At 31.4% G+C, this 16,761-nt stretch overlaps 1 long non-coding RNA gene across 1 annotated transcript in view; it reads right to left on the bottom strand.

Moving 5' to 3' along the window:
- Positions 1-7,576: 7,576 nt before the first annotated feature.
- LOC145325914 (uncharacterized) overlaps positions 7,577-16,761 on the bottom strand; it is a 30,601-nt gene continuing 21,416 nt past the window's right edge. Inside the window, exons 3-4 of the long non-coding RNA XR_013881665.1 lie at positions 8,593-8,781; positions 7,577-8,224 (exon numbers count right to left, since the gene is read on the bottom strand). This is a non-coding gene — a long non-coding RNA (uncharacterized LOC145325914). The remainder of the gene's footprint in view (positions 8,225-8,592; positions 8,782-16,761) is intronic.

A 16,761-nucleotide genomic window follows, 5' to 3' on the forward strand; every position in this document is an offset into this window, starting at 1 on the left:
ATCGACCCTTAAGGAACGTTGCCACGAAAGGGACTATTCCAAAAAGTTTTACATAGCTAATAGCTGGCTATTAAGATGATAAATTGGAAAGGGAAGGTCAATTTTAACATGCCTTTTTCGCTAGTAAGACTTTAATGTATTGCTTTTATGTACAATAAAAAAGAAAAAAATAATGGCGCCAAAAATATATCATGTAGAATATGAATTTTGTAATTCAATTTAGCCTTTTTTTTAAAACAAATTTTGAGACATTACTAAATCGTGGCCGCAAAAGGATAATTATGAACAATTTTATGATACCGAAATCCACAAGCGCTTCGCTACTTTTGTACGTATTCTTTCATTTTTTCTTCGTGTTTCATGTATAAAACATTGAATAAAATGATAGTTGCACTCAAAAAATTCTTCCTAATTTTTTGGCAAATTGGCCAATAAAAATTAAGAACAAAAGTGAAACTGTGAAAAATTGTCACTGATTTTCGTCGAACGACCGGTCAGACTGTACGGCGGTCAAACTTTTGCTGTACAGAGTAGCTGCGCTTTTTAATACGGCGCTAAATTTGAGATAATCATTAAGATATATAAGTTTTCTGGAATTTTAAAGTTAGGGGGAGATTTGAAATCTGCATCAAATTTTGAGGATTTTTTATAAAATACGTTTTTTCTATAATTCTTTATCTAAATGCGGAAATGCAATTTAAGTTAATTAATTTAGGCATCTATGATTGGTGGATTTAAAAAATCTGCGCTCTGATTGGATGGCGTACATCATTCAACCAATTAGAGCGCAGGTAGTTTAAAATCCATCTAACCTATTGGTCAAAATTAATTAACTTAAAATGCATTTCCGCTTTTAGATAAAAATTATACAAAAAACGAATTTTATAAAAAAAATCCTTAAAATTTGATGCAGATTTCAAATCTCCCCCTAACATTAAAATTCTAGAAAACTTATATATCTTAATAATCATGTTAAATAGTTTGCATGTTTTAAGTTTCAGGGACGAGTGAATAAATGTTGTCAGTACAATTTTATAGAGCAACGCTTTTCTACATTTAGAGTTGTCTGTATTATTAATAAATTATTTAATAAAGAATTTATACTAAGTTTTCTCATAAAAGAGGCAAATAATATAGAATGTTAATATGGTCATAGACGTCCAAGGAGGGGGTAATGGGGCGATTACCCCCCCCCCCAAAACGAATTTGGAGGTGCCGTAGGCACCCCCAAAATTTTTTTCATTTTACCCCCCCCCCCCATTTAAAATTTACCCCTACCCTGGGGATGCCATAAGCACCCCCAACCATTTAGGAGGGGGTATTTACCCCCCCCCAAACAATTTTGGGGGGTAAATACCCCCCCCCCCCAAAAAAAAAAAAGAAAATCTCTAACAAAAAAAATTTTTGCGCGCTTCGCGTGCATTTTTAATACTAATTTTTTATAAAATTTAAATTACCCCCCCCAAAAAATTTTACCCAGGGGGTAAATTTTGGGGGGGTAAACAAATTTTACCCCTGCCAACAGATTTCAGGGGGGGTAATTACCCCCCCCAAGCAAATTTTAACCCCGGGGTAAAAATTTTAGGCGGGGTAAAAAAAATTTGCGGCGCCATTTTACCCCCCCCCCCCCAAAACCGAATTACCCCCCCTTAAAAAAATTTTACCCCCCCCCAAAATAAAAGGCTTGGACGCCCCTGAATATGGTCATACAATTTACATAATAATTGAGAAGCTTCGCTTGAAGAAGTGTACCTAATCGCTTAATTAAAGATATATAAAATAAGATGCTCTTGAAAATAAATATTCATGTGAAAAAAAAACATATGGTTTTCTGTGGTAATGAAAATGTAGGAATTGATCTAGCACCCTAATTGATTGATGAATCTTAATGAAACTTGGTGAAAATATGAAGAATGTTAAAATATTCAATCCCTAAAAATTTTAGTCTCAGACGGACGACGGACATTTCGAATTATAGAGTAGCTTCGCTACTAAAAGGGACATATGTTTTTTTGTGGTAATGAATAAAGAATTAGTTGCTACGGTTTCTAAATTAAGTACCTTAATTTTATAGAAATCATCAATATCGAAAGCTAGCTTAAAATCGAAAGGACAATTTTAACACGCCTAAAATAACGATGAGGACCATCCGTTACGGATGGACGAACTGACCATAGATGTTGAAAATATTTACTTTTTAAAAATAACTTTTTTCTGCATTTGAACTTAAATCCTGCCTTAGGAAAACAACCTTTAACCTTTTAACCTTTAGAATGATGATGAATTTGATCTTCACCCCCTTTTCTACCAATTGTCTCTGAAGCCCCAACAGATCTATAGTATAGATGTATATACAGACAACTACCTACCTTCCTTTTTTCAAAGACCTCTTTCATCTGTTTCTAAATTATTTTCTGCTACTTGGCTGTGTTAATGTAAGCGATACCATTTTGGTTGATTTTCAATGACCCAATAGAAAGGTTGCACAAGGTTGTTGCGATGGGGAGATGCAGTTATTTAACCCGTTCTCCATCTAGTGTTTTACTCTAATGAAGCCCCTGTTCCAAGAAAATTACAATATGTTGATATCATGCATCTAAAGTAACAACAAAATGGACGATAATTTGATAAATATTCCCAATTATGACTAACAAAATTACCTCTTCTGTACATCAAAATTATTGGTTGAAAAGTTTAGACACTGATTGGTTGAAACCTACCATTCATAATTTAATAAAAGTACCCAAAAATTATGATCCAACGAATAAGATTATAAAACCTTGGGTATCAGTGTAATTTACAGTCCAATGTTTCCTTTCTCCCAAATCAAACAAATTTGGTTGTATAAAAGCTTGAAAATATAACTAGGGTGTAGATAATCTAGGAATCAATCTAGCACCTCAGCAAATTAGCAAATCTTAATGAAACTTTGTAGGGTTATGTAAATTGTGAAATTATTTAATCCCTAAAAATATCAGCCTTCTATCTCAAATAGGAGTCAAGAAAATTATAAAAAAAACCTAAAAATCTAGGAATCGAACTAGCACCCCAACCAATAAGCAAATCTCAATAAAACTTAATAAAAGTATGCCAAAAATAAAAGTATCCAATCCCTGAAAATTTCAGCCGTCTATGTTGAATAGGAGTTGAGAAAATCATAAAAAATTAAAAATGTAGGAATCGGTCCAGCACCCCTACCAACAAACGAATCTTAATATGAAACTTGGTGAAAATATGAAGACTGTTAACATAATTAATCCCTAAAAATTTCAGCTCTCTATCTTTTATAGGAGCCGAGAAAAACACGTTTCCCCAATTTCTGTCTTAGACGGACGGATGGACGGACGGACATTTCGAATTATAGAGTAGCTAATATAACTGGGATGTAGATATGCTACAAAGTAAAACTAGCACTCATAGAAATTGGGATGAGGATTAATTTATAGTCTATTATCCTATCCTTGTATACCTGTATAAATTCCATGTAAATGAAAGGTCGGTAGCCTTAGGTTCATAAATTTCTACAGTCTGACCCCCTTTGACCTTTTATTAATCGTAGCTTCTCTCTAAATTAAGGGTCGGTCTATTTGCCCTTTATCGTTCATAAGGCATTGTGATTCCTTATATAGTTAGGCACTATTTTTTAAACGTTGCAACTCTATTTTTAAAAGAAAGTCAACGTTCTTTTAAAATATGTTCTTTTGACTTTTTCGTCAAAATTTTAAAATTTTCTAAATTTTGGAACACTCATTTCTAGGGTAAGTCCATAAACCTTAAACTTCTTTGCTTATTCAGTTCTGACTCACTGCAAGTGTTAATTTTCGTTTGTTCTAAAATTTTGGAGCTTCGTTTTTATGTATTTTGTCATTCTTGTTTTTAAATTAAGTTAGGCCATTTATCACACTTAAAACTAAAAATACTTGTTGAAGAAAACTTTCTTTAATGAAAGAAAAAAAGTAGTTGAACTGATTTGACCTTTTTGATTATTACAAGAGGCTGTGCCGCTAGCCTCTCAAGGTTTAAGTCGGGGGAGGGAGAAAGTTACCCCCCCCCCTTTAATCTCTTAAAATATATTAAATTATGTCTATGACCAATGAGAAGCTTTAAAAATGGAAGAGTTACTATGTTTTCAATTCTGATATATTTTCTTTTTTTACAGACTTTGATATGTATGGTATAGAATAAGAATTTATCCCTTATATAAAATTCACAAATATATCATAATAGAGTAGAACTGTTCACTTTTTTTTCTTTATTTTAAGATTTTTTAGATCCTTTACTTTAGAACTTCGCTCCATGAGAGGTTAGGGTTGAACTACAGGAATAGAAAATTTGTGTAAATAACATATTTTAATTTTGGGAAAGGGAGGGGATCTTTTAAATAGTAGGGTGTCCCACACCACTCTCTAGTAAATAGCCTAAACCCATTATATATGGCTACCTAGAAGGGATATTCATTCAGAGCCCAAATGGTCAAGTGGTTAGTGGGATCTTAAGCTTCTTCGAGACAGTCTGACACAGTTACTTGTTTTATTGAAGGGAAAAAATATCTTTGCTGAAGTCAAATCATTTATATTGACTGTTTCAAATGTAAATTAAACTCTTTTTTTGTTGTTAAAAAGTTAAATAATTCATATAAATAATTTGCGGGTGTATAGACAAACTGTCAAACAGACCTATGCATTTTAAGAGTGGCTTCGGTTCAAGAAAAAACAAACTGCATTTCAAACAGGTCTAACATACATTAGGTAATAATGGATATAAGATATGCGTGGATATATTGACAGGGGAATATATTAAATCAATTTATCTTGCTAATATGGTCTAATTTTTTGGTCAATGGTTCATCAAGTAGGAGGGGGGTATCATTACCTTAGCCAGCTTCCAGCATTACTTTATCAGAGTACATGAAAATCTGGTGCAACATCCAAGTAATAATATATCGATTAAGGCAATACTTTCAGTGTTAGAATATTGTGAATATTTTGTGACAGTTTCATCCGTTTGGATAGCACATAGGATATGCTTAGATGTGCAAAATTGTGGGGAAATATCAAACGACCCCTCCCCCCCCCCCCAAAAAAAAAAAAAAATTCTAAAACTGCAATTCTCTCGGGAGAGCTGGGACAATAACGAATAATGAACTTTTTCTTAAAAAATCTAAGTGCTACCAAATACAGAATATTAAAATTATAATTTGGGGGAAGGGGGAGAATAATATTAAGTCTTTAATTTCTACAAAATTATAATTAAGGAGAGGGATTACTAATACCAACCTTAGCCTAGAGTTAAAATTAATAGCCCCATACGCCCCCCCCCCCACCCATTAATAACAATCCTCTACACGCCCTTGTGTATGAAGCTTTATGCATTATACAAATAATGTGCATTATCTCAATTGCCAAATTTTGTAGGTTTTGCTCAGCTCATAGTGCGTTATCTTTAATACGAAGTAGTACAATGTCTGTTTGTCTGTCTGATGCTTAAGATCTCGGTAATCAGTGAACCGATCTTGATCTATTTACAGAGAATATACCTAGAGGTAAAGATAAATAATCTTTAACCACATTTTATTTCATTAGCTGATTCGTCTCTAAAAGCCTTTAAGAGCCCTTAAGGTTAAAAGGGGAGGAAATTGAACCCCCCCCCCCCCCCCCTATAATATTCAACTTTAAAAAAAGAAGGAAAACATGTTTTGGTGGATCATTTTTCTTATAAGCGTCGAGATAACCTCCCCCAAAATAGTTATAAATCTTCTATGGACATATAAGAAGCTTCACTTTGATGAAGAATCATATTGTAATAGCAGTTAGCGAGATCCTCTATATTTAAAATTCTAAAAAATCATCAACAGCAAAAGTCATAGACCCTGACATAAGCGTAATCATTTTTTGATAAGGGGAAAATCCTCCAAACAAAAATAGCCAGAAATCATGTTATGTCTAATAGAAATAATCCTTGAAAAGCCAAATCCACCCCAAAGATCTTAATCATCAAACAAACAGACAGACATCGTACTACTATATTCATAGACTAGCGGCTACGCTAGGGGCACTTGAGGAGAGGAGAGTGGAATTTGAAAACCCAATTTCTTATTTTAGATTTTAAAAGAAAAAGTTTTTAAAAAATTTGGGGGGAGGGGCGAAATTTTTTTTTCTAAAGGGGGGGTGTCACACCCTCCAAGAAAATAGTTATAAACCTTTCCGGGACCCATGAGAATATACCCTGTTAAGGAGAACCCGATCGGTTCAGTGGTTAGCGAGATCCTTCGGTACAGACACACAGACAAACATCCTGTTACTTTAGTATTATTCATAGATATGTATAAAGCTTAGCAATAAGGCGCGATTCTAGTTTTTAATTCAATGTTATTTACACTATTTTGATTTTCAAAACTATTTTCAATGTAAATTTATTTCTATTGGGCATAAAACTAATCCAAGTCTAATCTAGATGAAACCGCCAAAATCTCATTCTATTCTATGAATTAGCTAGGTGCTGATGAAATGGATGTAGAATATAGGTGGATATTATGACAGTTGAAAAATATTTATCATTTCAGGTTGCTAACATGGATATCATTTATTGGTTAGTTTTTTCATCCAGTGCAGTGGGAGGAGAGGGAATCTGGTAAAGGTGGTGTATGAAGGGAATCGTTATTTCAGCCAGCTTTAGGTTTAACTTTTTTAGAGTACATAATAATCTGGTGTAAGATCCAAGTAATAATAAATCTATTGCTGGTGAACTAAAACCAACATATTCACACATACATGTATTGCAAGAATAATAATGAAATGTACAATTTATGCTGTTATATACTCTATAATTTTACGTTTTCTGTCCGTCCGTCTGTTTGGAATTCCGTCTATCCGCTAGGGGGGAAATATGAATTTATAAGCTACTATTTAAGATATAGTCAGCTGATTTTTGGGAAGATTCCCTTAACCGAGAGCGACCAGTATACAACCAACTTGGTGTGTTAGTGCTTATTTCTTTTTATGTTCATCCAACGATGATTTTTTTTTATCTTCGCTACTTACGGATGTGGTTATCCTTGTTAAAAGCGAAGCTTTTTTATAATTAGCGTTGGTCCGTATGTCACAGACAGTTAGCTCTTTCGTTAATCTAAACAGGTTAGAATTGTTCAATCGATTCCAAATTTTGCATGGTGATTCCTGTAGTAGTTATATACGATTTAGAAAGCGTAGCAACTCTATAATAGTTACTAGAATGTCCGTACGTCCATTTTAAACATGTTGATTTTTAACCTTTTAACAACAAATTTTTAGGTGATAAAATTATCCGATTGAATTTAGAATACGGATTTTTTAGACAACAAAGTACAATTTTATAAGCGAATCATCTCTATAAAGTATGTCCATAAACAATATCCTGTATTTACGCAGTTTTTTTTAACTAATTTACCTGCAATATTCTAATTATTCAGTTCTGACACTCTACAAGTGTTAATGTTCATTTGTCCTACCGTTTCAGAACTTCGCTTTTATGGAAGGTGTCATTCTTGATTGGAAAAAAAACGCACAGTTTTTTAAAAGTTTTATTTCTCAACAATAACAACGCTGCAGCAGTTTTATTTACAAAAGATGCATCTTCACAGTACAGTTATATACACAACAACAAAATTTTAAAGGATTTTCCTTTCAACAAAACATTTACAATCAAAAGGGATCTTTTCTGATGTATACAGTCATGAGATCAAAGCAAAAGTTTAAGAGAATTTAATTCAATTTTAGGTCTATTGAGATTTGAGATTGAAATTTCAACAAATGCATTGAATATTTAAAAGAGAAAAGAATAATGTTTTGTTATCAACAACATATGCATTGGCTATTAAAAGAACAATGGAATTTTTATATTTGTACTTGTAGGAATAAATACTATTTTGTGTAAGTGATGGAGTGTCCCATTTTCAAAAATTTTGACAGAAAAAATCTCACCGGATATATAGAAATGTACACTGTATGAATTTGAAGGAGATAGAGACGTAGTCAAGGCTTATTTTTAGAAAGGCTTGTACAGGAATTTGATTTTTATTCATAAAAAAGAAAATTTATTAAATTTTGTAAGATTGAAGCCTCTTAAAAGGAATAAAACAATGAAAATAACAATTTTTTAAAAATTTAAAAAGCTCAGTTTAAAAAAGGATTTGTAGATAGAGGATTTAAGGAGTAATTCTTGCTCTAGCTCCTGCATTGATACTCTCCTGAAATAGAAATTATTTAGATTTCAATTTGTTGGTAAAATTTTTATTTTTACCGATTTTTTATTGTCTAAAAGTCATGGGAAATATAATGGAAAAAGTAAATGATGGAGGAATGGAAGGCCTAAAATCAGGTTAATTATTGATTAATCATATATTAAGGACTAAACTGTATGAATTGAAGCTCATTATTGTGCCTTTAAAAATGGCGTCAAAGAATACAAATGACCAATGATAGGCCAATACACACCCTAAATTACCAATGGCAGGCCAGTATATATTTGAATTGACAAATGGTAGGCCAGTATGATGTTATTTTGTATAGACACTCTAAAAAGCTTCAAATCTATTCTACGAAAAACATTTATTACCTGAAGCGCCCTAAGGCCGCCCATACCGCCAGCGGATGCGCCGCCAAACAGTCCAGGAAACCTGCGGGCCCAGTACAGGTTGGCCTCGGGGGAGTTGTACACCCCACCGAAGCCCAGGTCCAGGGGGGTGGCCAGGCTGATGGCCACACACACCAACACGATGCAAATCAATAAAGCTGCTCTCATCATCTAAAACAAAGAAAATTGTAAATAAATTTTTATAAAAATCTGATTTTATTAAGAAGTTATTTTGTTTTTAATCTTCTTAGATAAAATTAGGTCTTCATTTAAAAATTTTTTCATTTTTTTGATGAGTAAAATGTGAGTTATCCATTCTTTTCCCATACAAAACAGAACACTATTTTCCCAGGACCAATATTAAGCTACCCTGAAAATCATGAAACGATCGCCCAGTTTATTTGCTAGATCTCAATTTTCATTCAATTTAACACTCTTACAAAAGAGCAGAAAGCAAAATGCAAGCAGACGAAAAAGGTTCTCAACAGAGGGATACGGGTAGTTGTCTGGTTATACATCTATAATTATAGATTTATTATTTACTAAGTATATTTGCGATTACTTTTATTTAATGAAATCTTCTAATTTTTAACATTTACAAAATGACCTGCTTTATTGCATCAAGATCCATGACAGATCTATATAGGAAATAAACGTCTATAAACGAGCTCGAGTCTTCCAATGGTAAAGTGTTTAAAACTCATAGTGCTCCAATAATCCATAATAAACTCTCATTGACCAAAGCGATAAGACCTTTATTCTATTTGTTTATGGAATGAATTAATTTTTTCACTTCATGTAGATATTTGAATTACATTGAAGTATTTAATCCTTATTTCATAAATAAAAAAAAATACGTTCATAATAGAGTAAATCTAAGAAAACTCTATTTTAAAAGAATTCGATTGTGGCGACACTTCCTTTGTGTTAAAATATTAAAACAAAAATTTTAATCATATTAACCCTTTGGTGATGGTAATGTGAAAAAAATTATAATTGAAAAAATCTTTTTAAAATCATTTGAATTAATAAATATTTACTTCTTTCTTTTAGATAGTTATGGCGGGGGAGGAAAATTGATTTATTGAGAAATAGATAAATAGATATGTACTTATAGAAAACTAGCCAATAGCGATATAGTTATATTGAGCCAACTCTAGTACAAGTAATAACAAGCATTACATGAAGAGCAGCCACGCTATTCTATAAAAAGGTTGTCTGTGTGTGAGTGTGTGTGTGTATGTCTGTGTGTGTGTGTGATTGTGTGTGTTTGTTTGTGTGTGATTGTGTGTGTATGTCTGTGTGTGTGTGTGTGTGTATGTCTGTGTGTGTATTTGTGTGTGTGTGTATGTATGTGTGTGTGTGTGTGTTTGTGTGTATGTTTTACAATGATGGAAAGATGAGAGGTATATTTAGTAGAATGGATGGAATACAATAGATACAAATTAACCCTTGAAACCATTACTGAACAGTGTCATGGGCGTGGCTTTAAAATAGCAAGATTACAACTTAAAAAGGATGTTCCCTAAAAATAGCAGAAATTGTAATGGAGCGCTTAATTAAGAGGTAGGGCAAGGTCTCTTACAACACTTTTTCATGGGCGTGGCTATAAAATAGCAAGATTTCAACTTCAAAAGTATGTCCCCTAAACATATCAAATAATCTATAAAAAAAACCTTGATTAAAAGTTAGAAATTGAAGCTTTATTAGAACCATGAAAACACTTTGCGTCATGGGCGTGCCTCAAAAATAGCAAGATTATAAATCATGGGTGTCAAGAAAAAAACTTTCTCCTGAAACTATGACTACAAAATGACATGATATGATTTATTCAAAGTTAAAGACAGTTTTTGCTTAATATGCACTTAAACAGTGAAAAAATCTATCACGTAAAATAAATCCTCCAAAATTGGTCCATCCTAATTTTGTAGATTTTTTTATGGGTGACGGGAACAATTAATGAGAATTGGAAGTCTTTTGTATGCGTCACAATCGTGAGTAAATTAGCCCCCACAATGGGGACAGACAGGGATATGACAATGGCGGATAAATCAATGTACATCCGCAATGATAATGCACAAATTTAACCCTTCTGTAGATTACAATTAGTGATTGAACCGTTTTGACACAATGAATCAATTAATCAAAATTCAATAAAAGTCCTCATAGTTGTAAAGAAAACGTTTAAATAAAACTTTGGGGACTAGTGTAATAAACAGCCCAATATCCCCTCCCTTCTTTGGGAACACTTATTCAGAATTTTATTTAATTTTTTTACTTGTTGAAAATTTTTGGACTCTTGGTTGAAACAAGCAGTATATATTTTCAATAAATGGCAATAAATCACTAACTATGACATATGCGTTAGTGACAGAAAATTCAATTACTTTAAATCTGCAAATAAGCAAAAAAAAAGATCATTCATTTTTTCCCACTTTTATAATTTTAAATACTTAAAAAATATCTTTGTAGATTGTTGACAAGAATAGAAAAAAAACGCCCTTGTAAATTATAGTCATGCTTTATATAGGTGGTGTTTTTGTAAATTAGCAATAAAAGTTATTTATCGAATCCTTGTATGGATAGCTTTCCACGGTTATTTAAATGAGAAAATCATAAGATTGAAATCAGTTTTGTTAATTTTAAAATTTTTGTTTAAATTTTTATGAAAAATCTTTCTCTGAAATACGATACGATACATAAATATTCAGTATGACTCGGGGCAGGTTGTAATCAAATACGTCGTTTAAAATTCTTAAGGTACTTCTAATTGTTATTTTTACATATTTGTAAAAAGCTTTAATCATGGGCAAAATCTTAAAATAAAACAAATTAATAATAACCTAGTTGGCATTTTTTTAAATTGTAGTTTTGTTGTATGAACACCTAAGAGGTGGGATGGGCTAATTGTTGTCATCATAGTATTTTTTAAAAATAATATGACAATTATTTATTTTTTTTAGTAGCAAAGCTATGCTACTACATAGGTATGTATGTTAGTCGTCCGTACGTGCATGATGTGAACTTATTCTAATCCATGTATTTAAGATTACATTTCATTAATTTTAATAAACTATTGTGGATATCCAACTACCATAGGGGAAATGTGTGGATATTCAACTACTCTTGGCAAATATGCGTGGATACTCAGCTACTGTTGGGATATTTGGGGATACTCAGCTACTATTGAGCCGTTTTTTATCAATATTCGAAAAATGATCGTTGTTTTGTTATGATTACGTATTTGGACGTATTTGTTTTAATATTTAGTCACATTGACTTTAAATGTATTGTTATAGGCCTAAAGTTTTTTGAAATTTTTTTATTTTATGTAAAACTAGTAAAAAGCGTATTAAATAATATATTAGAATTTAAAAATGCGATGATCTAAATCCAAAATAGAATATAAAAGAAACGTGCTTTTTATCTAATAATGGGCTTTAATTTAAGCAAATCTTAAAATAAATTGAGTTCAAAATAAATCTTTTGTTGATTTTTTAAAAAATCAAAATGTAAACATAAAATTAAAATTTTAATGGAAACATTTTTGATTTATGTGGAAGTTTGCTATTGTTTCTTTAATTGCCATTTCTTAAAATTTAACAATTTTTGTTTTTAATTATTTTACAAAGTATTTATGGTTTTTAAGTTTAAATTTTTTAAAAGATAATTAAAATTCTTTTATATTTTTAATTGAAAAAACATTAGGTTTTAAACGTAAAATTACTTCTTCAGTAGATTTAAATTATTGGTTAAAGTATTTAGACAGTAATAGTTTGGAACCAAACAGAAAATGTTCAAAGCTTTTGAGCCAACAATTAAGACAAAAAGGTTGTAAAACTTTGGGTACCGGTGTAATTTACAGTCCAATGTCCCCTTTTTCCCTGTTATTATTCATATAACACAACAATAAAACAGAGAAAAATTAAATTAAAATTTCAACAATGTTTTATATGCCTTATTATTTAATTTATTATGCATGTCTAATCGTTGTCTACTTGTCTATCTGTCTGTCCGTCTGTCTGGTGTCTACGCCTTTTATAACAGTATTGCTCTTTTAATTAAGTCATGGTCATGTAATCTGATTATAAAAATAGCGTTATTTGAAATTAAAAGTTAGAGAGGCAAATTCAAAGACATCCACTTTAATTCAATTCCATATAGCTGTTTTGTCTTTGAACTATATCTGTATAGTTTATTTATGAGCCATGACATTGTCATGTCTAATCTGTGACTGTCTTGTCTATGAACTATATCAGTCTAGTTTGTCTATAGGCCATGACATTGTCATGTCTAATCTGTGACTGTCTTGTCTATGAACAATATCTATCTATTTTGTCTATGGGCCATGACATTGTCATGTCTAATCTGTGACTGTCTTGTCTATGAACTATATCTGTATAGTTTGTCTATGGGCCATGGCATTGTCATGTCTAATCTGCGACTGTCTTGTCTATGATAAGCCATGAAAAATAATTATTTTTTTAGATGCATTCATACATTAAAGCAAATAAAATACAATAGCCAAAATATACATTAAAAGGTAGCTGTGTTACAGCTTTTTGCCTGCCTATTCTATTGACGTCATAGTAGAGGGTAGGGGGAAAGAAAAGAGATTGGGTATAGGGTATTTCCTAACGTCAATAGAATAGGTAGGCCAAATGCGGTGACATCTATTCCCATTAAAAGAACTTAACAACAATAGCTAAAAGCTGACGAAATGCTATAAATTGTTCTAATGTCTTCAACATTTTATTATTAGACTTACTTTATCCATTTAAGTTAAATTTCCTTTTTTAAAGAAACATCATATTTGTAACAAAGGTATTATTGAAAAGAGACATCGAGAGATGTGTTAAAAGATATAATTCATGTAGATTCAGGTATGAGGGGATAGATAAATTAGAGATAAAATATTCTCCTCTTCAATAATTATACAAAACATTTATCCTATGATATAAAGTACCATAGAGTGATCAAGACAGTTTAATTAAACATGTTATTTTTATTTGACAAGTCCAATACACGGTGTTTCATCTCGCTAATTGCCGAACCGATATGGTTCTCCTTTACAGTGAATCTTATTAAAGTTCCTGAGATGGTTTTTTTTTATAAATAAGTCTGGGTATGGTTTTAGGCTATTTTTCTGCCCTTCCATACAGTTAGAAAAAGAATCTAAATGAAAACTATAATAATTTAAGAAATTGATAAATTCAACAGAAAAATAATTATGACATGTACAAAAAAAATTTTATGTTAACAAATAGTTTAATTTATTTTTATTAAAGCTCTAAAAATATTTTATTTGGTAGAGTAAAATTAGGCACCTAATTAATATCATACAGCTTTAGATTTTTCCTGTTTTTGTAATCTAATCTTAATTAAAATGGTTTATAAAAATCTAATAAAAATCTAAAGAAAACAATAATTTATTCCATAATTAATTGAAACGTGATAATAATTTTCAAAACAAAATTGGTCTTAGAATGATAATACAAAGCATCTGTTTTGACAATTATGTACAAAAGTGGAGAATCTATAATCTATATAAAAAGAACAGTTAATTATGATACAGCAATGATAGGAAAACATTTGAAAATATTTAATTATCATACAAAATACAACTATCAATTAAATCAATTAATATGTTCTTTTAAGTAGCGCAGCAATAAAAAGTAAGCTATAACCTAGTATGTACTGTGGTAATAATCTGCTAAATAATTGTTTCTGACAATATCCGAAGTTAATAAATAATACATAATTAAACTTTTAATCTTTTAAACAATATAAAACTTGCAATTCATTTATGGAAGATCCAAAATTAGAATAGAGTCATGTATGTTTTTAAATCACAAAAAAATAATAAACTTTTTATATTGGATAAAAAAAACACCCTTTTGCACGCCTATAGTTTAAAACTTCATTTATAAAATCGAATTAAGTTATAACATGCTTTAGCACGTAAAAATGTGCAATGATTCTTTGAACTTATCTTCCTCTAAAGAGTTTTTATAAAACTAAAAAAAACTACACGAAGTCTTTAGTTTGTTTTATTTTTTTGCTTTTGTAGACATTTATCATTCTGCTTGGTTAATTAGTTGTGCCTGTTTTGAGCCATGGCATTCCATCTATTTTAACCATCCAGTAGCAATAGGGACCAAATCTACGTCTGTTTAGCAATGGATAATTGGCCAGGATCCGAACCTGCCACCTACCCAAAACCTTTACACATCACTACGTGTTATGACACAGAATGAATTACCATGGTAGATTTTAATTAACTATGTCTGTCCGTCTGTCATTCAGTCCGTAACGCTCTAAGAGAAATGGGTTTTCTCAGCTGCTATTCAAAATATACGGCTGAATTTTAATAGAATATTTCCAATGTAATTTACTTTGTCCGTCGGTCTGTCAGTCATTCTATAAAATACAAATATTAAAAATAGGAATTTGCCGGATACTTTTTTGGCCGGATACCGGACATGCGACAGATTTATAATGCCGGTTATTGAAAATGGCCCGATAACCTGATATCTGTCATTAGAAATCAGCCGGATATCCGGTATCCGGATAGTTTTAATATCCTGTATCTGGACGGAAATTAAAATTGGCCGGATATCCGGCCCAACCTTAATTAAAAATTTAAACAAACATGATTAAGCTTTCACGATATTTCTATTTATGATTTTCACAAATTCTCTCGTTGTCGGTATTACCATCTCTACACAATGCAAAAACTCTTGTAAATTGCAAATTTATTTGTATTAAAGAATCACAAATTTGCAGAGTAATCCCAAACATTAACGCAATTCAGACAATCAAATTTAAAATACCTACTTCTCCTATGTTAGATGCGTGACACTAGTACCTGTCCTACTTCAATATCTTAAATCTTAGCTCAGGACATGGCAGCCGCGTTTAATCCGCCAATTTAAACCGATTTTGCTTAAATTTTTCTACTGAACGGACGAATTGTCTGTAGAGCCCTGTCTTTGCGCCCATAAAAAAAATGAATATTCATTAAATTTTGTATGGTAATTGTTGGAACAAATTTGCTAAATTGACACGTTTTAAAAAGGTCATGGCTTCAATTTTATGCTATTGAATTATTCATTAGAATTATAAAATAGATTTAAATTCTTTATTTTTTATTTTATTGTAAAGAACATTTGTTTCTATGAATAAATTGGGTGCTTCGCATTTAGCCTTTGGGTAGGGAATGTCAGAAAAAAAGCCTAAAACCACACCATGACTTTATAAAGGTTTTCTGAAAATTACTACTTCTTCGAACCGACAATTTCTGAGATGTGTTTGTCTATTGTCTGTCTGTTTGTTTTTACCGTTGAACCGATCGGGTTCTCCTTAACAGGGTAGCTTCTCATAGGTCCCAGGTAGGTTTAAAACTATTTTAGGGAAGGGTACCACCACTCTCCCAAGATAAATCACACAAAAAACTATATTTTTTTACGCAGAGACTTGAACGCAACATAGAAAAGTTACGCATCATTTCAAAAAAACATTGAAAGTGCCACTAGAGGCCTCTAGGGGCATAGCCGCTAGTTTTGTATATTATAGATGTTGAATTTTAGACTATTTGATTATGGTTGGTGTATCCTCTAAAGAGATGTGGCCTAAAAGATTGAATTATGACAAAAGTTAATATGAGTTTGTTCGTGCAGAGACCTGCAAATAATCTTTGAAAAAAATCTACATACAAAATATTACTTGCATTGTTTTCTTGTAAATCTGAGCCTAAAGTCTTTATGTATTAGAGAATCACATTTCATAAGCAGGATAACTCTAACAGTCATTTAAAGTGATCCAATGGTTTTATATGACTAAGAAACCTTTCTAGAATGTCATTCATCCTCTCCCCCTTTTTTCTGTATCATCTACCTACTACATAGAATGTCAACCAGAGTTTGATCCTTCAAAATATTTAATCTTCAATATTAACTATATTAACTTTTAATTATTTAATGTTTTCTTTCTTCTTTATATGTCTGAATTAAAGAAAATCTGCAACTGCTACACCTTTTTAGTTACTTTGATTAGGTGCATATCAATTTTACTAAATATAGTAATTCAAACTATTTTTTACGTATCGGACTATAAAGGTACATGTTTCTGAGAGATGTGCTGAATTTTTAT

Source organism: Acartia tonsa, chromosome 8 (assembly GCF_053477335.1).
Source record: "Acartia tonsa isolate MP-2025a chromosome 8, ASM5347733v1, whole genome shotgun sequence".
Classification (NCBI taxonomy): Eukaryota; Metazoa; Arthropoda; class Copepoda; order Calanoida; family Acartiidae; genus Acartia; species Acartia tonsa.